General features: G+C 41.4%; 1 protein-coding gene across 1 annotated transcript in view; it reads right to left on the reverse strand.

Moving 5' to 3' along the window:
* Positions 1-26,556, reverse strand: part of ALS2 (alsin Rho guanine nucleotide exchange factor ALS2) — a 236,389-nt gene that overhangs the window by 207,411 nt on the left and 2,422 nt on the right. The gene's annotated exons all lie outside the window — the stretch shown is intronic.

A 26,556-nucleotide genomic window follows, 5' to 3' on the forward strand; every position in this document is an offset into this window, starting at 1 on the left:
AAGAGATTCACAAGGGATTTATGAAGATTTTCTTAAAAACAAGGTAGAGTCATCAGGTCACAGATACCAAGTTGCCCTCTTATTGCAAAAAATGTAAATGTTACTGGTCTACAAGAATATAAATAATTTCTTCATTGTACTACATATAAGGCAAGGTCTTTATATTTATTGTTACAGGACGATCAGCTACAGGGTCTTCTAGTATTTCAGAGCAAAAGCACATGAAATTTTTAGCAGTCATTCTCTGGAGGGAAATTTCAAGGTGACTGGAACAGTCCTTTATATGGATAAAAATGTGCTTATAATTAGAACAGACTTCTTATATGATCATTTTGCATTTCTTATTCATGTTAGCAGATTGCAGAAAAGATATAGGTACTTGAAAATACACAAACTATAATTGATGTTATTTTTATTCTATATTATAAAGAAACAACCTACATCATCCTATTTGGAACTAGAAACCTACACTGCCTCCTTTTTGAAAGTCTTTTCAGCTATGGTGAGCTGTTCAGTGGTAAACAGGTAAAACCACACACAAAGTTCACTAGTTATTCCCAAGTTTCACAGCAGCACTTGAAGATTATCACACAAGATGCACCAAATGAGGTCATGCAAGAATCTGAGAAGTGAGGAGGTGTCAGACAAAAGGGGTAAGGGCAAACTCTGGTCTGTGAACTGTCAAAATTGGTCATCTAGAGTTCTAAGTTATTTCTACATGAGTTTGTGACTGTGACCCTGCTCCTGTTGCAGACAGTCTTTTAACTATGGACACTACGTAAGTACACTCAGGCAGCTGCTTCCCCTCAGCTGATAACCAAATCTCCCAGCTGAGTCTCCCCAAAGAGAAACACAGAAGATTCACCCTATGCCCACATCGCCTGCATACATAGGAGGGAAGGTGCAGACCCTCCAGGCTTCTGATACGCTGTTTTTGTTTCATCAATGTGAAGATAGCTGTACCCTGCCCAGCCTCATACTTAAGCCTACTACCATATAACGGCCTCTGCTTCACTAAAGCAGCGTAAGATCTATTTGGACCCTATCCTGTGCTTGGGTATTATTTCCATATGATTAGATTTGTGTACCTGGGAACTGGCACTACTTATGCTGTCGCCTATCTAGGAGAGAGAAAACAGATGTTCTGTTTCTGGGTCTGTTAGTCTAGCTTGCTTGATTGTTCCATTTGGAGTTTTGGGGTTTTGTTTTAAACAATAGTGCTGTTAAAGCTTACTCTATAGGCAGGGACATAGACAAAACTATATCAACCCCTATCAAGATGCTCTCAATTTCATTGCAGGAAACTTTGAACTGCCTTTGGAAACCAGAGCACATTCTCGCAGATATTCACATGAAACCTCTTTGACTAAAGAGTTTAGTAATAAGGTGCAAGTCATATCTTCTTACAAAATTCAGTATGAAGTAATACATGTAACTTTTAATGGGAAAACATAAGCATAAATTGCATTAAGTGGGTAGGTAATTAGCAGACCTGGAGAAGGGCTTGCAGGCCCCAAACCTTATCTGTCCTCCCTCCACCCAGTCATGTCAGTCAGTCTAGTAAGAGAAACTGCTTCTTCCTACAAATTTTCCCTGGCAGAAACTTGGACCTGTCCTTTTTCTAGAATGCTCTGGTCATTCCCTCCACATACAACCCTTTGTGGTTTGTGCAGATATCCTGATCAAGCCTTACCTTGTCACATTAAGGAGAAAATGAAATTCTCAGTCAACTTGCAATAATGGGCAGTCCTGAAGACATGGTATACAATGGCCACTGAGTCTCACCTGGGGAAGCAGGGTTTTTTCTAATAAGACTTGTGGATCACCATCTAGCCAGACTAAACAGAGGGAAAAATGAAGGATACTGGGCAGGAAAACAGAGGTTAAGGTAAGGGTTTAAACAGGAATGCTTACACTGGAACTTGTGCATGATCTTACACAAGGGTTAGAAGATAGAAACCTGCCTAATTTACAGTGGAGGATAAAAAAGGGGACAGTGACAATAGTCTCTATTTAAGCTACTTCCCTTCCTTGCCTTGGGCTTGTTTTACACACTTGCAATTTAAAAAAAAAAAAAAAAAGAAAGAAATATAATGAAGCTTTTGAAATCAAGCACATGAAACACCCCAGTTTTGCTGCAAACCTTCTGGTATTATCATGCTAAGCATAGGACAGAATTCTCAGGCTGTGAAGGGGATCTTTCTTGCTCTCACTGTTTTGCTGTGTCCTTCCCTGGGGCCTCACTCAGTCTCTTGATTTACTAAATTACTCCCCACACAGTTCACCCGCTTCAATTATCATTACACTGAACTGCAGAACTTTATAACAAAGCAAATAACTGAGTTACAGCAGAAGGGTGGGGGACTTATTTATTTATGCATTTATTTTTTATTACAGGAAGTCCCTGGAATGTAGGCCAGGCAGTTGCTTCAATCTAACAAAACTCTGGTGCACAAATAGCCACTGAAAGAGTTTTCAGGATTTATGAAAGCAACTGTCCTCTACAAAAGTTAGATAACAACAAAGAGGAGACCATCCCCAATGCAGCAGCAGGGAAACATGGCTGGGGTCACTGTCACTCCAGCCTAATGCAGAAGTCTGCTACTTTGCCATCAAAAATTAGTGACTGCGGTTGTAACCGCTATCCTGGACCTGCATATTGCATGAAGTTGTCCATAAAATTACTCATGTGCATAAGTAGTCCCACATGCTTCAGTGGGTTTCATTACATAAGTGTTAGCAGGGGTCTTAGGTCAGGATACTGCATTCCTTAAACCAGACAGATTCCCACTGAAGTGATTAGGAGTGCTTCATTTGCCAAACAGAAAGAATTCCACAGGTATTTGCTTGAAGTGTGATACAAATTTACTTTGGCCACTTTTCCACCTTACTTTAATGTTTGCAGGAAAAAACTATTTGAGCGCCCGAGCATTACTGACCAAAGCAAATTTCAGCCTTCACTTCAGTTCACGGGTACTGGCACCAGCAGTTTGTGTATGCAGCTACTACCACACACATTAGTTATCTGACCAAATCATAGTGAAGCAACAACTCAAATTTCTGTCTCTCACACACATTTGCTGATTTCTGAGAACATGTGAGATTTTTGTTAATGTCTATGCACACACCGACAATTTGCTGTTTTGCAGCTGAAAGGTGGGCTACATTCAGTGCCAGAGAAATCATTTGGTTCAAGCGGTGAGCAAGAGCTGCAACAGTGAAAAGCAGCAAATTAAGCACACATCTTGCCAAATCAGCAGCACAGGATTGAACCTTAGTGCTAGTCACTACAAATGGATCTATTGGATTATGGGTCATTAGTTCAACCACTTTTAACAAGTACAACCATATAGGTATGTTATTAAACATTCATCTTCAGGGGCAGATTTACTGGAGAAGATAAGGAGATTGTGGAGACTCTCCATTAGCACTGCCTATTTCAGCATGCATTCCTGTTCTAAGCACCTTTCATTCATAAAAATATCTCAGGAACCCAAAGCATCCTACCGATGTCTGCCTTTACATGCTGGTGGCTGCACCCTGGCACTCTCCAGACACTGGCCGGGTATTTGGAATACACATTATTTGGTAACCTCTTGCTGTTTTCCCACTCCATGCTGTCAAGACAACAGGTACAAGCTCTTTCGAAAAAAATACAAACCATAAGCTGAATTTCCTGGTATTCAGTCAGTCCCTAAGGACATGAGCTTGCTTCTAACAGCAAGACACCCAGCAGTTTTTGTTTGAAAACCAGACCAATTATTTAGAAATGTAATTTCTGCCTATTCAGGGTTTATTTAACTCTTACCGGGGGAGTCCAGGTCTGACCCCTCCCTTTTTCCTACCCTGCCACTGGCTAGAGCCGGAAGGCACCTTGAGAGGAACAGGACCTGCCTGCGGGTCCCGGGCATGACTTAGGAAAAACCTAGACAAAGAAAGTCTCCCAGATCTTTTGCAGGTCTTAATCGCGGGTCTCGCACGGGCTCCCAAACCAAACTGTAACACAATGGCACCAACAAAAGTGGCAGAAAGCGATCTCCCTTAACAAGAATGGTCTGTCAGGGCGAGGACAGAAAGAACATTAGACAAGAAACAGGAACAATTTACCACTTGGCTGTAGAGGGAAATGGATCTTACTAACTGCAGCTGAAATCATCACTGACTTACTAAGAAAAAGGGGAATTAGACACACAAAAGCAGTCTCTCGCCTTTCCCTCAGAGGTCAGTTCGGGTTCTTACAAATTTGTACCTTGGCTCATGTGCCATTCAGAAGGAACTAATTAAGCAGGAGGAGAGTGCAGTTTTCATAATCCCGGCCAATTGTCTCAGCCCCTGTAGACACTAACATTTGCACTGCTACAGTTTACACTCTTCCATATTTGTGGTTTCCCTACAGGAAATAAGAAATATCCAAATTTTCATTTAAAGGTCAAATTCCAGAAGACGATAATCATGGGAGGAAGGATGGGTTGGGAGGCCTTTTGTTAGAGGTTCCAAGCTAGGAGGTTGCAGTTAAAGGCAGAGTGTAGTTAGCTACCTTTGCTTACCCTTATTTTGATGGCTTTGCCATTTCCCTGAATGAAGGCTTTATCTTGGATTTAAAAGCTGTATTAGTCTTTCTGGGTTTGAAGCTATGTAAGAAGGAAGACGTTTACTGTAATATTCTCAAATTATTTAATTATTGTTAGTCAAGACCTGGAAAATTGGACGAGAAACAAATATATCTGTAAAACAACAAATCTCATTCTACCATAACCCATACATGAATTACAACATCAACAGCTACTTTTGTTATGAAATAATTGTGACAACCAGGTCAAACTGAGCACCCATGACTACACGTCTAATCTCTAGAGAGCCAAACTCAGTCCTGACTTTAAGATGGCAGGACCAAGAATCTGAAGTAGCCTCGTCTTCCAAGAGTGGATCTCAGGTCTTTTCATAGCATTTAAATAGGTCAAAACTCACACAAGCTACACTGTTACTCCATTCCAAAAGTCTCAGACCTATTTCTAAATAGCCACAGAAATACACAAACTGCACATATTAGCCAGCCTTGTGATATGAGGGATAGCTACCTGAGAAAGAGACAAACCAAAACAAAATTCAATACCTCAGAATCAACTCTTGAAATTTGCAAAAAGGTAGCATATTTCACTGCTGAAAAGTGCATTTTCATGGAAGGGTGTTGGCTCTGTTATCAACTGCCATGCCCTTACTAGCTCTTAAAAGTAGAGCAAATGTTAGGAAAGGTTTTATGACTGGATGGGGAAAGGCAGGAGACAGACTATTAAAAAAGGTATGGGAAGGAGTTAGCACAGAGCCAAAACAATCTTGCAGCTGCATTACATTATCCCAGTGGGAAGTTGCCAGGCTGGCAGCAAAGTTAAGCTCTATACTCATGAAAGTGAAGCACTGATACCACCAGCTACAACTTGCATTAAATGAGCTTCCCAGACCTCAGTGCCAATCCAGCTCAGTCCTGATCTGCAACAATTTTGCTGTTCCAGCTCTGGGCCTGTTTTATACAAAGACTGCCTGAAGTCAGTCTGAACAAACTACACATCCAAACCATGTGGTGATTCACTATTAAGCTTCTTTCAAATCATCATGATAAATAGTGAGGATTGTTGTATGTAAGAAACAACTAGCAGATAGGTACTCTGCAGTCTGCAAGCTGCTACTCATCCCATCACAATCTGATCAGAACACTTAAAAATCTATAACCCAAAAGAGCTCCTGTGTTATTCAGGCTAATTGTTTTATAGTACCACAAATGTACACAGCACTTTCTAAAATACAAAATAGAGACATTATCTTTTTAAGTTGGGAGAGTTTGCATTAACCCAAGATAACAACTTGGAAAGGGAATTTATAGAAATAACTGTGGTAAGAAAGCACATCTTGGAAAAGTTTCATAAAGCAAAGCAGGATCAAGAAACAGTACAATGGATACATATCAAAAGGATAGGCTTTGCATAGGGTAAGAGATGGCAGAAAGCCTGAAACTTTTTTCATGTCCTTGTCCACATGACAGAGGCTTAGTGTGCCAACTGAATACTTGCTTTCACCTACAACTGGATCACCAGTCACCACAGACCTTTCAACACTGTCCAAAACCTGCTGCTTCCGGAGACTGTCAGAATGTGTAGAGACCTTCCCTGCTGATGTAAAAGTGAAGCCATAATGCAAACAGTAGTGTGGAACCACAGAAATACAACCAACCTACTTTCAGTTCTTTACTGTTTCACAGGGATGCAGGCTATGTTGCTAGTTTACAGTTGTACGGCTCCTCCAGGTTACACAAGCTCTCAGGGAGGAACAGATGTCACAGTAGTAAAAATTTCTGTGCCATTTAATTCAAAGCACTTTATAAACATTAACAAAAACAAACCCTGAGCTATAAAAGCAAATTATAGATGGGATCACCTCACTCACAAAATGCAGTTGCCTCTGCCCTGCAAAATTGCAGCTAATGGTTCACAGCAACATTACAACACCGTCCAAAGACAAGAAAAGAACTGGCTGTCAGGCCACATTCAGGAGTTAGCTTTTAATATTTGCAGTTTTGAGATCTATTTCTGACAATATTTTAGATATTAAATAGCATTCATTATAGATCATGGCTCTGAAATTCTTCTGGTCGTCTTCACAGAAAACTCTACAGTCTTTGGAGGCAGCTGTCCAGAAGAAAGGAGAACCTCAGAACTTTAGAAACACAGGGACAGTCTGGTTGGGTTTTGCTTGTGCCATTTGGGTGTGTTATTTACTATGCTGTCATATATCTTTATGACCAAGTGAACTTGCCAACTGAAGAAAAGAGAAGCTTTTGATTATAATAACCAAACAGCAAAACCAACACACACAGAGCACAGATGGTTATTTTTTTCCAGTAACTACTGGGCTGGATAACACATTTCCAACTATCAGAGCAACTAGGATAAAACAGCTCTCATGAGATAAGAGGTTATACTTAAGAAACTGTACAAACCTTCTGTTCATTGCCCATGTCCTGACCAGACAGTGGTACTTACAGCCAGACAGAAATCAGTTCCTTCACAGACAGCTGTCAAGCTTTATCAGCTTTATCTGAACGCTCAGATAAAGATGTAGAACAATGATAGACAAACATACCAAAGTTGGAAAGAGGTAATAACTCAGTGCTTAATTTCCAAACTAAAGTTTTGCTAGCTTGAGGCATATTAGAAATGCCAGAAATTTACCTTTTGTTTGTTTAAAACCAACAGTCTACCCTATGCTGAGAGGAACATGACTAAAGACCTTATGCAAGGGTTTTCTAGTTCGAGGACACAGTAAAACTTCCATAAACAGAAGTCTACTCTCATAGATCTTACTGTAGAAGCAGTGTTGAAGATGACAGTCAGAAATCTTCAAAAACACAGTTTGATACAAGTTTAGAGAAATGGGAAAGTCAACTTAAGTCCTCAGCCTGCACTGTGTCCTCCCACAAACACATAACACTATCATGCAGTTGCAGAGTTGCATCTACCACCAGAACAATAATACTTAGCACTTTCAGAATACAAAGAACAATACAAAACCCAGTTTATGTAGTCTAAACATATGGTCAATATTCCTGTAGGGAAAAAAGGTCCAAATTGATGAATACATCTTCTAAACCCCTTGCATTGACCCACTAGTGCTGTTCTTGGTATTTCTGATCTTTGAACAGTCTAGTATGTAGGCTAGAGTTAATACATCAGTGTTGGTAAGTTAATAATTTCTTTGGTTATAGTTTCACACTGTCTCCAGATTTGAGCAGGTATTTCATCACACTGGCCTACATTAAATATTTTTTCCACAGCCCTTTAAAATATAAAAACAGGGCTTTGTTTGATTAGATTACTCTAGAGTACAGTTCCATGGAAGTGGATCCATTTTGCAAACACAGAAGATGTGGAGTCCCTTCACATTAGTTTCCTGTGACATGTTGAATCTACTGCCCTTTAAGGGTCAAATGCAAATACATTTCTTTATTAAACATACTGACTATGGTCCTCTCTTCCAACAGAAAATCCCCACAAAGATGCAGAATTATCTAAACAAATGATTTTAAGATTGTTCTTAAGAACAAATAGTGAACATTTATTTGCAGACAAAGAAGGCTCCCAGTTGTTTCGCTATATTTTCATCTTTCCCTCAGCAACTTTAGCATTTACAATAGACACTAATCTCTTTTCTTTTGCTAGGTTCCATATGGATGCACAGATTCTGTCTCAAAAGTATCCAGGCAAAATGCAGTAGTGCTGGGGGGAGAATTTGTTGGAAAAATGCCATTTGTATTTGTGGAGTTCTATAAGCGAAGATATCACCAATCTGATACACTGTAGGTCAACTCTTCCTTTCTTTAGTGTTCACTTTTCAGCAACTGAAATCAGAAGGCATGAAGTCAATAGATATTGAAACTGTTTAAATAACACCAAAGATAAAGGTCATGCCTCTGATGTGATTTATCTTCACAGGAACCCACCCAAATCTTGCAAACCACTGCCTTGGAGATAGGAGATTCTGGGGGTTGTATAGATAAGAGGCTGGTGTATTCAAACTAGAGATAGCTTTTACCAGAGTGTTTAAATAGTTTAGCTCAAGGTCTTAGGTAAAAACAAACAAACAAACAAACCACCAAAGTGATATACTCAGGAAAAAGTTGTGGAGAGTTGCTCTCTCCTGTGCTAGTTGAGAGGCTGGTGTTCTCCCAGGCCTGTCACAGCAAAGGAATCAGCAGTCAGGTCTTCCAGCCACTGCTGCATCATGCTTCTTGCTTTGTTTCTAAGGTGAGAATAATTCTTTGGTGTCCTCATAGTTTCTCCCAGCCTACAAATGTAGGAGACAGCTTACCCCTTTGCAAACCTCAAGTGCAGTTCAGTGAGCAAGGCTGAAGAGCTGAAAATGCCAAGTTATCCTAGGTATCCCACATGACCATCTTTCCCCAAACTACCAACACTCTCCCTGCTTCCCTTATGCCAGACCTAGCATTTTCCTAGCCCATAAGCTTGCTCACCTAACTGCAACTAGCCTGGAAAACACAAATAAAAACTCTTTTGACAAAGTAGCAAACTGTATCACTCAGTCAAAGGTCAGTCAAACATGAGAACTGATGCCCGTGAGAAAAGGGAGAAGGGAAAGCATGTGGTTCCCCCCGAACATCTTGGGAAACCAGTTCCTAAAGAGGCAGCAAAAATAGGCAACTCTAGCACCATCACTGCACAGCCCCATGCAAACATCTCAGAAAATTACTTGGGAAGTAATAAAGAAAGTGGTGAAATCAGACAAACTTACAGAGGAAGGGAAGTATCTCCCTTTCTGTGCAGACTACTATACACATGTGAAAAAGAACCGTTCATGTGACTTTAAAAAGTTTTGACCACTTCTGTGAATTCTTCCACCAAAAAAAAAAAAAAAATAATCATATTTGTCTCAAGTTTACTGTATGGAACAGAACTCTAGCTTGTGTAACAGACAGCAACAGCACAATTAAAAAAATTCTACCTGAGGCCAGTTCTGTTCAGCAACCAGGGAAGAGGAAGACAGCTAATTAAAACCATGTTCTTCAAAATCAGAAGTGGTTAGTTGCACATACCAGATAGAACATAGTATCTGTCACAGCTGATTGGCCTCAAAAGAGAGGAGTGAGCAGGGGAGGTGAATGTAGTTACAACAAAAGACAGTCTAAAGGAACCAGTGATTTGAGAGCTACTAGAATCACAGGTATTTGTGCATGGGTGAAAAGAAAAGTAGAGGTGGAGCTAAGTTAGATAGTAAGTGCACATTCATGCAATCCTGGCACAGATAAACCTGATTATATAATTGGTAGTTTTGCCTGTTTTTTTTTGAGATCAGTTCTCAGTAATTCATTAAGTTCTCTTCACCAGTCAGGCCAGACAAAAATTTCACATTAATTAACTACAGGCATAAACTTGCAAAGGGGCATTTTGCATCTCAGAGACTACCTCGCAGGAGGGAGTAGCAGGTATCTTTTGAGAACAAACATGGGGACCATTACTGTTCATTTTTAAAATTTTCCCTGCATTGCCCAAATCTCTGTAGACTGCAGCAACTATCATTTTTGCTTCTACAGCACTCAGAAAGTTCTTGAATCATTAACATGGGAATATCAGCACTGCCATTACTCTCAGACATTTCTTTCTTCACTTTCCAATGTTTTCTCTGTGTTATCTGTCATTACCTTGTTTTCTCATTTTCCTTTTCATTAAAGATTATTATTCAAGGGAGGAAATGCAGCACAGTGTGAGAATTCATTCAGCATGAATGGAGACACATGCATTTGGTGTAGTGACTTAAACAGAGGACTGGGAGCCAGGCTGTTTGTAAGAGCTAACCTGACAGTCTCCTTCTTGGTCTTTGTGGAAGTCATTTAAGGTCAAATACTTTTTTGCCTTCCCACAGCCAAAAGTTCAGTTGGGGGTCAATTCCTTTGGCCAGAAGAAAGGGTTACCCCACTAACACTGGTGCTCCAACTTGTATGTAGTTACAGTGTCCTTGTGTGAAGGGCTTATCCTCACCACAGTTGCAACGCTGGAGCTCAAATATTTTGTGATCACATCAATGCATAGCATGGCTTTACAAACACCAAAGGCAGGGACAAGCTGTGTACACTACATCATCTGGTCAAGGCAAAATTTGACTTGGATGAGAGCCTACTCCCAGCATGACTGAAATAAAGAACATGCTTTTTTCCCAATCTGCTCTAGCTGCAAACTTGTGTGTTTGCAAACATCACGCAAAGCAGTCCCCAGCAATAACTAGTGCTGACTGGTTCACCACAGTCATCCCATGAAGGCAAGTCACCATGGTCAATATCCAGTCAGATTTCATCTCCTTCAGTCTCATGGCATTGGAATTAAGGAGGAATTCCCACAGAGTGGGGTTCTGCAATAAGCAATGTTTGTGGACTCTGGGTACAGTCCCCCATGAGAATCCCAGCCTTCCCACCAGGTTGCTACATGTTACCTGCACACAGGACAGACAGAGCAGCAATGTTTCTTTCAGCCTGCTTTAGTTCTCCAACTAGCTAGTTTTCATTTGCTTAACAATGAATTGGGAAAAATACAGTAATTCACTTTAGCATTAATGTGTTTATGCTTCTTTTTCTTTTTATCACACACAAGAGCAAAGCCAAACAAAACAGATAGTTCTCAGGAAATGAGCTAGTTAATAGTAAGTTATATGAAATTTAGTCTAATTCCTGTGGCACCATTTTTTGGGTGCATGGACCTACAGCTAATTTCTCCCTTATTTTACCCAAGGAAACAGGAGCAGTGTTGCTGAATTCAGAGACACAGTCAGGATTGTCTCTCTGGAAGCTTCAGATTATGCAGGATAAACAGACTTCAATTGGACTTTGGTTCTCTGCTGCATTCCTATGACATACCATGGATACCTGAAGCAGAACAGCAAGGTAACATCAAGTCCGTGAAAGGTGTAAGACTCACAATCAGTTCCTACCATTTATATGCAAGACAGAACATTTTCAGAGCAATAGGGGTGAAAGAATTTTCTTAGTAAAATGAATAGATCAAGTACGGATTAGACTGAATTAGAAAGACTTTTGTTCCCTATTCCCCTTTTCCCCCCAGATATTAGCTGCACTTTTTAGGTTAAGAAAAAAGCAAACAAACAACAAAACAACAACCCAGCTTCCAAAGCTTCTCCAAAGTCAGGTTTCTCTATCCAAATTTTCTTGACAAGAATTCTAAGCAAACTGAGGGTTGTCCCAGTACCTTACACTTTCAGTTCACAGTTTCAAAACATGGCAAATGTCAGAACAGCCACAAAAAAAACCAAACAAAACCAGAGCAGTTCCTACCTGCCCTCCCTCCCTTATTGCTTCTCCTTGTTCTCATTCTGATGCTACATTGCCTCTTCCATATATGCCAGCAAAAGCATTTGCTTGAATGGATTTGAGCTTGAAACTAACCAAGTCAAAAAAGAGAAGGTTAGTAAACCCCAACACAACTCACTGAAAATCCATACAAGCCTTTTGGACAGGCTCAAGTACATAGTATTTTAGTAAGCTGTAAAATATTAATGAAATAGCTCTCAGAGTTATACTGAAACTCCCTAGATACCCAAAGCTGTATTGAGAATTCAAATACAGGGACTTTTGAAAACATACTATTTTCCTCCCTTCTAAAAAAGTAAGCAGAATCGTTGTTGTCACCTCCATGGACAAAGGCAGAATCCTACTAAACATCACCCTCCGCAGTAGTCAATAGGAGGAAGTCTGGGCGCAAGTTTAGAGGGCACTGGCTATCTGGTACTCACTCACTGCACAGGCATTAAGTAGAATGCGATTTACTTCACTTTTAAAGCTGAATGAACTGCCACAGAGAAAGGCACCATTACCGGGCGCTAAAAATATCCAAACACAGGGGGAGCACAGCGCACTTGGTGCGTTGTAAATACATATTCCAACATATTGCACACTAACTTTCCTGTACAGACAAGCCCTTAGACTAATAGGCACCTGGGAGTCTTCAAGTCTGAGTGCCCAATAAATAAAAAGGTTATTTTACATTTTTTTTATTGGTGCTCTGGAACCAAGCTCTGATGTACCTACTCAGACAATACTTCCATTGAAATCAAGTCTTGGTCTATTATTAAATACCATTTCTTTTACAGCTGCAAGCTTTCCAGGTTAGAGGATAGGGATTTCATATCAAGCCAAAGCACTAATCTCAGTCCAAAGGGGATTATGCAGTTATTTATTTTAATTTTATATAGGTACCCAGATACTGCTGCATTCAACAGACTTGCACTGATGCTTAGTGAAATAACTCCCCTCTCAGCTACCAATTCCCAACTCAAACTCAAACCAAAAATCCAAATTCAAATTTAACATCATTTTAAAAAAGCTGATCCACATTCAGACTTCTTTGGAAATAAGAAGTTTGAAAATCATTAACACAGTCTTCAGTTCTGGTTTCCCAAGCTTTATAATCATAATGGACTCTTCAGAGCAGAAAACGGTGTATGTTTGAAGCTCCACTGCATGGAGTTCACATACCTTTGATCCTCAAGTTATTTTGAGTTGCTTCAACCAACCACTGCAGCAATCTCCCATACTGACAGACAAGGCTTGAGTAGTCTACTGAACTCAGTGAAACACCACTAGAGACTAAGTTAACTCACTGCTAGAAGTTCACCACCCAATTTATCAATTCCCCAGTCACAGCAAGCTTCCTGTTTCAGGTAACCTGCCCACTCATAGCCAGGCATTACTAGGAATTATTTGCAATTCTGTGGATCTGCGAGGAAGTGACAGTAGAGGTGAGCCCTAGGCTGACAAAACCGACCTGGCCAGCATTTGCTTGTTAGCTCTATCTGCAAAAAGTTGCTCAGATTCTGACACAAGAACGTGTTTCACCCCTTGAGGTACCCAGCCAGCACATGAAGAAAACAATCACTTACATCCATGCTATTTTAACTTCCTTCCTGCTGCTAGGGGATGTAGGAAGGCAGCTAGGAGGACTAAGGCTTCCTTAGAATTAAACCTGGCAAGAAGGGTCAAGGACAGCAAAAAGAGCTTTTTCAAGTACATGGCAGACAAAACTAACACCAGAGGCAATGTAGGCCCACTGATGAACGGGATGGGTGCCCTGGTGACAGAAGATGCAGAGATGGCAGAGTTACTGAATGCCTTCTTTGTCTCTGTCTACTCTGCTGCAGGCAGTCCTGAAGAGCCCTATACCCCTGAGACCTTAGATGAAGTCAGGTCGACGGAGCGACTTGCCTTAGTCGATGAGGAATGGGTTAGAGATCAGTTGAGCAATCTGGACGTCCATAAATCCATGGGTCCAGATGGGATGCACCCGCGGGTGCTGAGGGAACTGGCGGAAGTCATTGCTAGACCACTCGCCATCATCTTTACCAAGTCCTGGGAAACGGGAGAGGTGCCTGAGGACTGGAGGAAGGCAAATGTCACTCCGGTCTTCAAAAAGGGCAAGAAGGAGGACCCGGGTAACTATAGACCGGTCAGCCTCACCTCCATCCCTGGGAAAGTGATGGAACACCTTGTCCTTAGTGCCATCTTAAAGCATATCAAGGATAAGAGGGTTATGAGGGGCAGTCAACATGGCTTCACCAGGGGGAAATCATGTTTGACCAATCTCTTAGCCTTTTATGAGGAAATAACACGGTGGATGGATGATGGCAGAGCGGTGGATGTGGTCTACCTTGACTTCAGCAAAGCCTTTGACACAGTCTCCCACAGCATCCTCACGGCTAAATTGAGGAAGTGTGGACTGGATGACCAGGTAGTGAGGTGGACTGCGAACTGGCTGAAGGAGAGAAGCCAGAGAGTTGTAGTCTATGGGGCTGAGTCTAGTTGGAGGCCTGTAACTAGTGGAGTGCCTCAAGGGTCAGTACTGGGACCGGTATTATTTAATATATTCATCAATGATTTAGATGAGGGAATTGAGTGTACTATCAGCAAGTTTGCTGATGACACTAAGCTGGGAGGAGTGGCTGACACGCCAGAAGGCTGTGCTGCCATACAGCGAGACCTGGACAGGCTGGAGAGTTGGGCAGGGAATAACGGGATGAAATATAACAAGGGAAAGTGTAGAGTCCTGCATCTGGGCAGGAACAACCCCAGGTTCCAGTATAGGTTGGGGAACGACCTGCTAGAGAGCAGTGTAGGGGAGAGGGACCTGGGGGTCCTAGTGGACGACAGGATGACCATGAGCCAACACTGTGCCCTTGTGGCTAAGAAGGCCAATGGCATCCTGGGATGTATTAGAAGGGCGGTGGTTAGTTCGAGAGAGGTCCTCCTTCCCCTCTACTCTGCCCTGGTGAGACCCCATCTGGAATATTGTGTCCAGTTCTGGGCCCCTCAGTTCAAGAAGGACAGGGAGCTGCTGGAGAGAGTCCAGCGCAGGGCAACCAAGATGATTAAGGGAGTGGAGCATCTCCCTTATGAGGAAAGACTGAGGGAGCTGGGTCTTTATAGTTTAGAGAAGAGGAGACTGAGGGGTGACCTTATAAGTGTCTATAAATATATAAAGGGGGAGTGTCACGAGGATGGAGCCAGGCTCTACTCAGTGGCAAACAATGATAGGACAAGGGGTAATGGGTACAAACTGGAACACTTCCACTTAAACTTGAGAAGGAACTTCTTCTCAGTGAGGGTGACGGAACACTGGAACAGGCTGCCCAGGGAGGTTGTGGAGTCTCCTTCCCTGGAGACATTCAAAGCCCGCCTGGACTCATTCCTGTGTAACGTTATCTAGGTGTTCCTGCTCTGGCAGGGGGATTGGACTAGATGATCTTTTGAGGTCCCTTCCAATCTCCAGCATACTGTGATACTGTGATACACTTTCTGTTTTTTTGAATGAGGAGTCAATGACAAACATTTTTCTTCTAGGCAGTCCACTCACATACAGTGGTGGTCATGGAAAGTTTGACAGCTTTATCTTCTTTCTCAGCTACTTACAGCTGTGACTCCATTACTTTGAAGTCAGCTTGGATTTGGTTGTAATGAAGTGCAGACATCAGTGACTCAGGCTTAGTGTGTCACCTGCATTTGTTATCTTGGAGCAGACAATTTAATCAATTATACCTTTTTTGTCTAGGCACAAGAATAAGACAAAAATGCTGATCAGCATTTCACAGGGTTGTTTCTTTGCTGCTTGCAGGCCATTTAACATCTGATAGACCATATAAAAAGATCTTCCCAGGGGCTTAGAGTGTTTGGGTTGTTCTTTTTATAGTGCAGAAGGTCATTAATGAGCAAGGGAAAGCAGTGTGGAAATGGCTAGACAAGTCTGTTGAGTTAATAAGAAACTATCATTCTGCTTCAGTACTTTCTCATTAAGCCTAGCAATGTTCAGTCTAAGGAGACTGATGGTACAAATCTATTTTAATGCTCAATTTAGTTCTCAAGACTTAAGTCAGGGCAAGTTTACCCTTCCTTTTGTTTGGTTTTGGGTTTTTTGTTTTTCCTTTCATTGCTTTTTCAACTCAGGAATTTCTGAGGAAAAACATGACATTCGTTTTTACAGATCAGCTCAAAAGCTGAAATTAAGGTACTTAAAAAAAAAAGAGCTAAATGCACCTTGACTTCCTGAACAGAAGTCCTCCTGGTCTTATAGAACAGTCTATAAAACTAGTCACCATATTATCATACTTTGCATGTTTTCCTGGACTAGAGTCTTACAAAAGCTTTGTTGTTGGGTTTAAGTGTCACACAGAAAGTAACTCCCCACTGCTTAAATCAGAGCAAGCCACAGAGACCACCTTTAACAGTCTTAAGCACAAAGACAGTGAATACAGAAAGGCATTTCTTGCTGAGAAGTGCATTTATTAAAAAGCTTTATTAACTCTTCAGCTACTGTCCCACAAGGCACTTAAGTTTGGTGCTTCTGACCAGAATCTTAACTGAGTTCATTTGCCTTTATTCTTGCCAGGTATCATTCCACAGAGGATCAGTTACCTGTTTTTCAGAGCTTTTGTGGCAAGATCCAAGTACTTTCTCTTAAGCAGCTTTTACTGCTGTGCTTACTATTCCAAGCAAATGACTTAGTACAGTTTAGCATCACACGGATCACAAGGAAATGCAGCTCAAATGCTTAAACTTATGCAACATTGACCTCCATGTCACACTAACATTCCCATCAGCTTTGTCACACAATTCATTTAAGTGAAGATATGGGGTAAAACATAACATCCTTGTAGGCCAGTTGTAGATGCTTGGCCCCTGCAGTGTCAGTCTCTATGAGCCATCACCCCAGATCATGCACAGAAAGCCACAGTGGCACTGAGTCAGCATTTGCTAACTTAGAACTAGTGTCAGGCATACGGAAGTCCAAGAGAAGAGGGAAGGAATGGATTAGAGTGAAGTTCAACAAAAGAAACTGATGGAAAAGAACCGCATGTTCCCTTTTGTACTTTACATGTACAAAATCTTCATGTGTGCATTCAGGCCAAAACTGTTAACACTGAGCAATACCAGTCTCTCCTGCTGCTTTTAACACTAAAGAAAACAGTGCAGTGCATTAGTGAGGGAGTTCATTCTCTTATCTGTTATTCTCCAGCATTTGTTAGCTAAACCTCTTAACTCTCCTGGCTACCTATTGCTCACACCAGGGAAGTTCCTAAAGCACACCTTTTCACACAGCATGGGTTTCATCTCATAGTTGATTTCTCTTTTCTGAGCTCCACACATAAGGAATTTCTTGTTAGTAAGCCAGTAACGACTGCACATCCCAGCTCTGAAAACTCCCTCTGGAGCTGTTTCCACAGAACTCATTTTTATGTTAGTTTCTTTTCCTTTTCTTCTCCTTACAACAACCTTCCAAAAAGTCCCTAGATCTTTCAAGGCAAAGTAGTACTTCCTGCAGTGCAGATACTGTGGTAAAAAGCTGAAGTTGCTGAAGGTTTGAAATCTCGAATCATTAAGGTCATACAAAGGTGAAAAGCATTTAAAGGACTGAAAAAGAGGTGAGAAAGATAAGATGCATCCCACCATACCAAAAGTATTGCAGGATTACAGTAATGTAAACAAATGGGTTTCATTATAGGCCATACTGGTTTTGTAGGATACTTCAGAAACCCACTGATCTGAGATAACTTGAGATAAAACTCCCGTTATTGTAATTCCACAAGTGCTTCCCACTATCATTCATTGTTGCAGAAACAGCACAAGACAACTGCAAAGTCTTTTTCCTTCCCAAGTAGCTTTTTGCCAGCTGAGCCCTGGCAGCTTTCTCAGTACTAGCACTCTTGACATTAGTGCAACTGCCAGGGAAGAGAAGAAAGACTTCAGTTAAATTTATAGTATATGCCCCCCGCTACCTTAGAGCAAAATTAAGGCTAGTGTTGGAATCATGCTTAGCATTACCACAATCTTCCCGGTGAAGATATAATGGACAATAGCATGAGACCACAGAAGCAGCAGCCTGAACTAGTGGAACTAGGAAGTACATACTAGGAAGTGATGGCTTTATAGTCAAAAAAAGAGATTTTTTTTTTTCTTTTAACTGCATTTTTTTGGTGAGGGAGAAGGGAGCAACAAGGCAGCAGAAATAACATCGCCACTAAGACCAGTAAGAGCTAAACATGGAGAGTAGCAAATATGCATTCTCTAATTATCTTTCTGTGACATACAGTAATTCAAGCTTACCACAATACAAAATAATAAGAAATAAGCCTGTAAGAAACAGTAGTGAGAATTCACACAAGGCTTAAGAGCTTCTGAAGGATCAAACAGAAATAAAAAAAGAAAAACGCAAAAAAAAAGAAAAAGAAAAGAACAGTCTCAGGATGCTTCCCTTTGAGTTGTCATTGGAAAAAAAGATATTTAAAGATTTCTCTCCATTTTGATATTTTTATTGCATAGCCTGCATCATACAGGTTTGGCTTTTCTTAGTATATACTACTGACTCTGGATACCTAAAGTAGATCTCCTAAATTCAGAATTTCCTACTTAAAGAAGGAATCTGTTTGGCAAAAGGTGGTTTCCTTGCTCTTCTACCTGTATTTCAACTTTCAGTGACAACTGTAGAATAGAATCATGGAATCATAGAATAGTATGGGTTGGAAAGGACCTTAAGATCATCTAGTTTCAACCCCTCTGCCGTGGGCACGGACACCTTATGCTAAATCATATCACCCAAGGTCTCATCCAACCTGGTCTTGAATACTGCCAGGGATGGAGCATTCACAACCTCCCTGGGCAACCTATTCCAGTGCCTCACCACCCTAACAGGAAAGAATTTCCTCCTTATATCCAATCTAAACTTCCCCTGTTTAAGTTTTAACCCGTTACCCCTTGTCCTATCACTACAGTCCCTAATGAAGAGTCCCTCCCCAGCATCCCTATAGGCCCCTTTCAGATACTGGAAGGTTGCTATGAGGTCGCCATACAGCCTTCTCTTCTCCTGGCTGAACAGCCCCAACTTCCTCAGCCTGTCTTCATACGGGAGGTGCTCCAGTCCCCTGATCATCCTCGTGGCCCTTCTCTGGATTTGTTCCAACAGTTCCATGTCGTTTTGAAGTTGAGGACACCAGAACTATACACAATACTCCAAGTGAGGTCTCACGAGAGCAGAGTAGAGGGGCAGGATCACCTCCTTCGACCTCCTGGTCACACTCCTTTTGATGCAGCCCAGGATACGGTTGGCTTTCTGGGCTGCAAGCGCACACTGCCGGCCCATGTTCATTTTCTCATCAACCAACACCCCCAAGTCCTTCTCCACAGGCCTGCTCTGAATCTCTTCTCCACCCAACCTGTAGCTGTGCCTGGGATTGCTCCGACCCAGGTGTAAGACCTTGGACTTGGCATGGTTAAACTTCATAAGGTTGGCATCAGCCCACCTCACAAGCATGTTGAGGTCCCTCTGGATGGCATTCCTTCCCTCCAGTGTGTCAACTGAACCACACAGCTTGGTGTCATCGGCAAACTTGCTGAGGGTGCACTCAATCCCACTGTCCATGTCAGTGACAAAGATGTTAAACAAGACCAGTCCCAACACCGACCCCTGAGGGACACCTCTCGTTACTGGTCTCCAGCCGGACATTGAGCCATTGACCACAACTCTTTGTGTGCGGCCATCCAGGTAGTTCTTTATTCACTGAGTGGTCCATCCATCAAATTGATGTCTCTCCAATTTAGAGACAGGGATGTCGTGTGGGACAGTGTCAAATGCTTTACACAAGTCCAGGTAGATGACATCAACTGCTCTACCCCTGTCCATCGGCTCCCTAGCCCCATCATAGAAGGCCACCAAATTGGTCAGGCAGGATTTCCCCTTAGTGAAGCCATGCTGGCTGTCACCAAGCACCTTGTTGATTTTCAGGTGCCTTAGCATGCCTTCCAGGAGAATCTGCTCCAAGATTTTGACAGGCACAGAGGTGAGACTGACTGGTCTGTAATTCCCCGGGTCATCCATTTTCCCCTTCTTGAAAATGGGGGTTATATTTCCCTTTTTCCAGTTGTCGGGAACTTCACCTGACTGCCATGATTTCTCAAATATGATGGCCAGCTCCTTCAGGACCCGCGGATGGATCTCATCAGGACCCATGGACTTGTGCACGTTCAGGTTCTTAAGATGGTCTTGAACCAGTTCCTCTCCTACAGTGGGCGCAAGGTCTTCATTCTCACAGTCCCTGCATCTGCCTTCCAAGACTTGGGTGGTTTGGTCAGAGCCTTTGCCAGTGAAGACCAAAGCAAAGAAGTCATTCAGAACCTCAGCCTTCTCCAAATCCTGTGTAGCCAGTTCTCCCGAGAGCTTCCTGAGGGGGCCTACATTTTCCTTAGTCTGTTTTTTATTTGCTATGTACTTGTAGAATCCCTTCCTGTTATCTTTAATACCTCTAGCTAAGTTTAATTCTAACTGGTAACTAGCTTTCCAGACAACATTCCTGTACTCTTCCCATGCCACCTGTCCTTGCTTCCAGTTACTATAAGCCTCTTTTTTCATTTGAATTTTCCTCAGGAGCTCCTTATCCATCCAAGGAGGTCTCCTGGCCCTCCTGCTGCACTTCCTTCTGGTTGGGATGCATTGTGAGATACATCAGCAAAACTCTTTTCTTGCTGCCACTGCTGCTTCCCTCTTGCTGTCTCATCAGGGCTGGCCTGAGGTCATACAGGGCTCTACATGCCAGCATCACACACAAGCTGATAGCTAACTCCTTCCTCAATTATGATTAAGTCAGTATAATCAGCCATCATGGGGGAACTATGCAGGCGTTGCCTCCTTTCTGGAGACAGAAAGATACTGGAGCTTTTCTACCCCAGGCGAGAAATGAGAAGTGTGAGATGTGATTTGTGATGAAATTCAGAACCACGCAAAACTTGCCTGGTTTCAGATTTCATTACCCCCACACTGGAAAGGTTTGGCAAGGTAAGAGATCCTCCTCTAATTAAGGACACATCAAGAATTCCTGAAGTTTCCAGCACACAACAAGGGGAGAAGTTGCAACTTCAGTAAAGTCTTACATTGAGATTCGTTCAAGCTCTGAAGCTCTACAGGCTTTTGCACATGGGCCAAGAAGCTGCCAAGCAACTACACATGCCCCAGCAAAAAGTAAATAGACCCATTTCAGCTTTGCAAATGGTCAGGGTAACAGAACAGCTGGGAATGCCGTGTTCCTTCTTGGGCTTGCAGTATTGGTCTTTCAGTCAAAGTAAGACTGGTGCACACTCTCAGAAATAGCTCAGAACAAGATGAAAGCAAATCCCCCACATGAAAGATGCATCATTTCATGCATCATTTCCAACAGTGCTGACAATACTGTAAGTCTCAACAGGAACTGACAACTTCAAGAACAGTTCATGCTGTTACAGTGAATTTGATCCCCAACGCATTTGATGTAAGGTCCGAGACTTGTGATTACATATGTAGGTTGGATTCCCACCTCCCTCAGCCCTTTCCTGACCAACATCCCATAGCACATGAGATTGTCCCCACTCTGTAAGCTCTTTTGAGACAAGCTCTGCACATACCCTAGGTAAGTCATTAAAGGCTATACATTGAAAGAAGCATAAAAAAGCAGAAACATTGACTGTTAGGTGATCCTTATGCAACTCTGCCCAGATTGGTGGGGGTTGGGAGGGAGGAAGGGCAGCTTTAGGAGAGGAAGATCCTTCTCTACAAGATTTCTTTTATCCGCTTAAAAATTTCTGAGAGCCTTTACAGTAACATACATCAGTGTCGTGCCCTGACAGCAAATAGTACCATCCATATGGCTTTTCACACATCTTTGAAACAATGGCTCTCTCTACTGGTGCCTTAACATCCTATCCCACAGAAAAGCACTGAATATCCAACAGCAGAACAGCTTGTTTTTTATAAGGAAAATCTTGCTCCTTCCTCTCCAGGCCTGAGGTTCATTCTTTTTGTAGGTGTTTCCTAAGTACTACCCTTACATATGCATTGGAAAGAAAATTCTCCTACTGCTAAAGAATTGCTCACTTCTACAGTACAATCCCTAGCACTTTCAAGCTGATGCTAGCAATAAAGCTGTCCCCTGGGGTTTTGTCAGGAGGAGAGATAGATCACAGGTTACAGATCCTCTTGCCTTTTTTTATTATTAATTTACCCAGCAGTGAAGTCTGATAACTGACAGCACCAGTGTCGATCCAGCAGCTTCAGTCTGTCTCATAGGTCTCTTGCAAGCTTTTAGTTTAATTAAAAAAAACCAATCCCTCTACTACTGCTGTTTGATATAGGGCTTCAGGAGACCTTCTACCTATCTTATCATCTGAATGACCAATAATGGTTCAAAGATTTGGAAGTACAGCTGAACCTCAAATTTTCAATTCTAAAATGCTACCTAAAACCACCCCAAAAAGGGGAAAACTTAGTCATTCCCCCACCTGTACTATTATAATTTTTGCCTTTAGAAGGTCTTTAAACTTAACCTGCTTGGAGAGTTATTTTGGGTTTTGCTTTGTCCCTCAATTCACAGCTAATTGGAGCATGTAACCACTAGTTCTTATTTAATCCTTATTAAGACATATTATTCTTTTTTACCACCCTATACATTGAGAAAGAATACACTTGACAGGACTATCAGAAATCCATTACTCAAACCAGAAGAGACTGCAGCATCAAGTTCTAAATTTCTCTTGGAGTGGAGTTAAACATAATCACTTCCTGCCCCCACACCCCCAGCATCAAATTTAGAACTAAAGCTATTTTCTCATCCTATGGTTTGACCACTTTGTAAAACTGAGACCAATGTCACTGCACAGCTGAACACCAAACAGCTGCAGCACAGATGTTCAGCAAGGAAAATTACTGTGCACAAATCTGAGCCTGGCCTAACCTGACCAAGAGTTGATCTTCATTTTTACAGATCCAGACAAGCAAATGGATGGAAAACCTGAATGCAATATTATACAAATGGAAACCTGTCTTGACCACACAACAAAGTTAAGCAAAAAGATGTAAGTTTACACAGAAACAGCAGGTTTTGAAATTTTAGCTTTAATTTCTGAGAGACTAAGACTAGGTTTCCACTTTCTATTTTAGTCAGGCATCTTAATTGCGTTATTGTCTATCATATTGTCTAACAGAGTGAAGCATCAGAGTGGAATTTCTCAGCAACCATACCCCAACAATAGATGCTTCTAAGAGCCATATTCATAGCAAGAAAAGACAGTCATTGCCTCCTATTTATACAGTCAGAAACAGATCCCTTGTCAGAGTCCTCAGATTAAGACCTTTGACTGCTACAGCAGCTTTTAGGGTGTTTCGATGAGACCTCTTAAAACTACGACTAAATAAAAATAAAAGGCTACACAAAGTTTACTGCTGAGGTGTAAATCAGTTCATTCAAATTAAACACATAACCATGCTCTCCAGTTGTCAGACTCTAGAGGTAAACTAACAAGTCAAATAGAAAACGCATGTCAGAAACAAGCTACATGGTGACTCTGCAGGAAACTTAAAACAGGTGAAGTTCCACAGGCTTCCTGCTACTTGGATGACACGAGGCAACTATAAATTAGTCTAAAATAGCCAGTTCAACCAGGTTTATGACTTCTCTGTGTAGTGAGGTGATGCTAAGTACCAGAGATGCTGGAAACAAGGGGAGAAATGAAGAATGGGGTTGGCTGAAGAATGGGATTGTAAATTAGTAACTTCAAGGATGTCAGGCTTTGTTAGCAACTATAGAGATAAGGAAATGGCTAAGATAAGAACTGGCCAGAACCAGCCTGGTGGTTACTGACATGACAACAATCCTAAAATTAAGTGATAAAGAGGAAGATGATGAAGAAATAACCACCAGGGGTCCCAAAGCCCACTACCACATTTTAGTGCGCATGCAGGAGGAATTCTATAAGTATGATGTAATGTGTAAGTATCTCAATGAATATGTATGTAATCTAATGAATATGTATGTTTAACGAAAATATAATCACAGCCTGGCTGATGCTTGGACGAGACACGCTAGGAGGAGCTATACCCCATGTCTCCCCGCACCGTAACAAAGAATACCTGCTTGTTAACTTAAACTTTGTTGGCGAGTTCCTGGAGATTTCTTCGATTCAGAAAGCTTACTTAAACACTGATTGTTCTCTATAACTCCCTATATTGGCCTGGACAAATCTTTCAGCATTTATTTACAGTAGGTGCCCATGGAGAGGGTCTTCAGTGGAATTTATGCCAAATGGCCTCAAAGCAGAATTAGTTTTTAAGCCAAAACAAAAAAACCTAAAATATCCAAGTAGGATTATTTTTTTTTCCTTCTATCTCACCTAAAATAAGTTGTTTTATACAGAACCTGTGTTCAGCTAAATGTAATAGTTATTACTTTCCATGCTCAGAACGGACATTTGTCTTTTCCCCTCACCCTCCATTACTCTGGTATTGTGGCAACAGCAATGCCCCAGAGAGCCACAGAATAAATTAGGTTGGAAAAGATCTTGAAGATCAAGTCCAACCATTAAGCTAACAACTAAATCCAGCATAAAACTATGTTCCTAAGTGCCACATCTGCATGCCATGATAGTGCTCACTTTTATAGAAAATCCTTACATTCAGACCACACCTCTCAATCAACTTCTTGTTCTAGACCAATCTACACCAAGAACCAAAATGAAGCCTCTTGGTTTTAATTTAATTATGCTATCGATTTACAAATGCACCTTTTGGAGTCATAGTTGGAAAATACAATCCAAATGAGACTTCACAGAACATTCATACAGAACTTAATAAAATGTGAAATGTCATTATTGGTAACTTGATCTTCAGAGAAACTGAGCACTTGCTGTTGCTAAAGTCACTGGAAGCTACGGATTCACAGGACTCCTAAAATAAAAATCAGACTACAAGTTTCTAAAATACCTCAGGATCTTTAAATGACAAGTGTTACAGAAATGAAACTTTAATTAATAAAACATTCACCATTATTAAATATGCAAAGGAGCGGAGAATGAGTCTTTGGATCTTCATTGCAGCATGAGAATGGGACTCACTTCCTCAGTAATGAGGAGACAGGTGATCTCCAAGGAGAGGGGCAGCTACCTGCTAAGGCCATTACAGTTTTGCAAGCTGTTCATTACATAGTACTTGCAAATTATGCTGAAGAGTTTCAGGGCTTACAGATGTGCAAAACATGGCAAGAGGTTAACAAAGGAGTGAAACCAAGCCTCAAGATTTTTCTTCACCTTCCCAAAGTTTGCAATGGTCTTTTTTTTTGTTGTTGTTGTTTTTTGTTTTGTTTTTTTGTTGTTGTTGTTGTTTGTTATTGTTGTTGTTTCTTGTTTGTTTCTTTGGTGGTTTGATTTTTTTTTGTGGGTGTGGGGGTTTTTTGTTCTGTTGGGGAGGGGGGGGTTGGTTGCTTGTTTATTTGTTTTACTGGAATCAAATATAAAATTTGATCCTGAATTTTATTGCTGTTCTCTCCCATCTCAAAATTCTTAAAAGACAGGATATAAAGCCTGAATCTGGATCAAGAGTTTTGAGATATCCCAGCCATCAGGAAATGCAGGAGGAGATATCTGGAGCAAACCCAAGTAACTCTGAGAAGCAGCATGAAAGAGAAGAGACTTTACAACGGGGGGGGGGATGGAAGAGAAGGGGAAAAAAAAAGGAACAAAACAAAAGCCCAAAACAAAAGAGTTGGCAGCAGCTTTCATATCATAAGCCCTATGGCAGCAAAACTTCCTGCCCCTTTCTCCTGGAATGTCTTTGACTATAGGTTAAAAGACTGGTTTCAATCATGGTTCAGACACCAAATGCAAGGCAGTAAGCACTGTCTGGCTTGTGGTACAGATTCTGTCTGCTTCATACCATCAGGATAAAGTTAAGGTGGCAAAACAATAATTCATTTGCAAATGAACTTGTATATAGCCAGCTGTTAAGTGACATGTATGTACATATAAGTACAGACACTACTGATTAATGCTAGAACACCATTCTTCCTTATAACCCCTTATAATCCCTCCATAGGGACAGCTGCACTGAAAAAATACAGCTGGAGTAGCAGAGAACAAGTTCCAGCTCAAAGCATGTTCTGAGATTCCGTCCATTTTCCTTCACTGGTCCAACAACTGGTCTTAGGATAAAGTGAAATAGGAGGGTTCCATTACACAGCAGACAGCTAATCTAGTATTAATAAGAATTATAGGAGCAGTTACATCAACAACAGACAATAGACAAGACCAAAACCCAACAATCCACGTAGAGCAAATGGCAATTCTTTATACAATCAACAGATATTGGTTTAGATTTTAGCACAAATCCTAAGCTGCAGTTTATAGAGGAAAATAGTTTCCTTTATCTTCTCCTCAGCTACTCACCATCAGTGAGTACACAGAGCAACTTGAAGTTGTCTTCATGTCTCAGATAGGGTTTAATGCAGAATTTTATATCCAGTAGCACAGGAATACATTTCATTTGGGGTGCTCATGCAACAGCGGATGCAGCAGTTATGGTGAAGTCTTAGGTGTGCAAATCCTGAAGAGATATGAATATTCTCTTACCAGCAACTGCTGTGAGGTAATTAACAAACTGGCACAACAATCCCAGCATTTGCTGTTCGCTACAAGATGAACTGACACCA

The sequence above is a fragment of the Pezoporus occidentalis genome, unplaced genomic scaffold (genome assembly GCF_034315485.1).
Source record: "Pezoporus occidentalis ecotype Australia unplaced genomic scaffold, CSIRO_AGI_Poc_V1 ctg213, whole genome shotgun sequence".
NCBI classification, from domain to species: domain Eukaryota; kingdom Metazoa; phylum Chordata; class Aves; order Psittaciformes; family Psittacidae; genus Pezoporus; species Pezoporus occidentalis.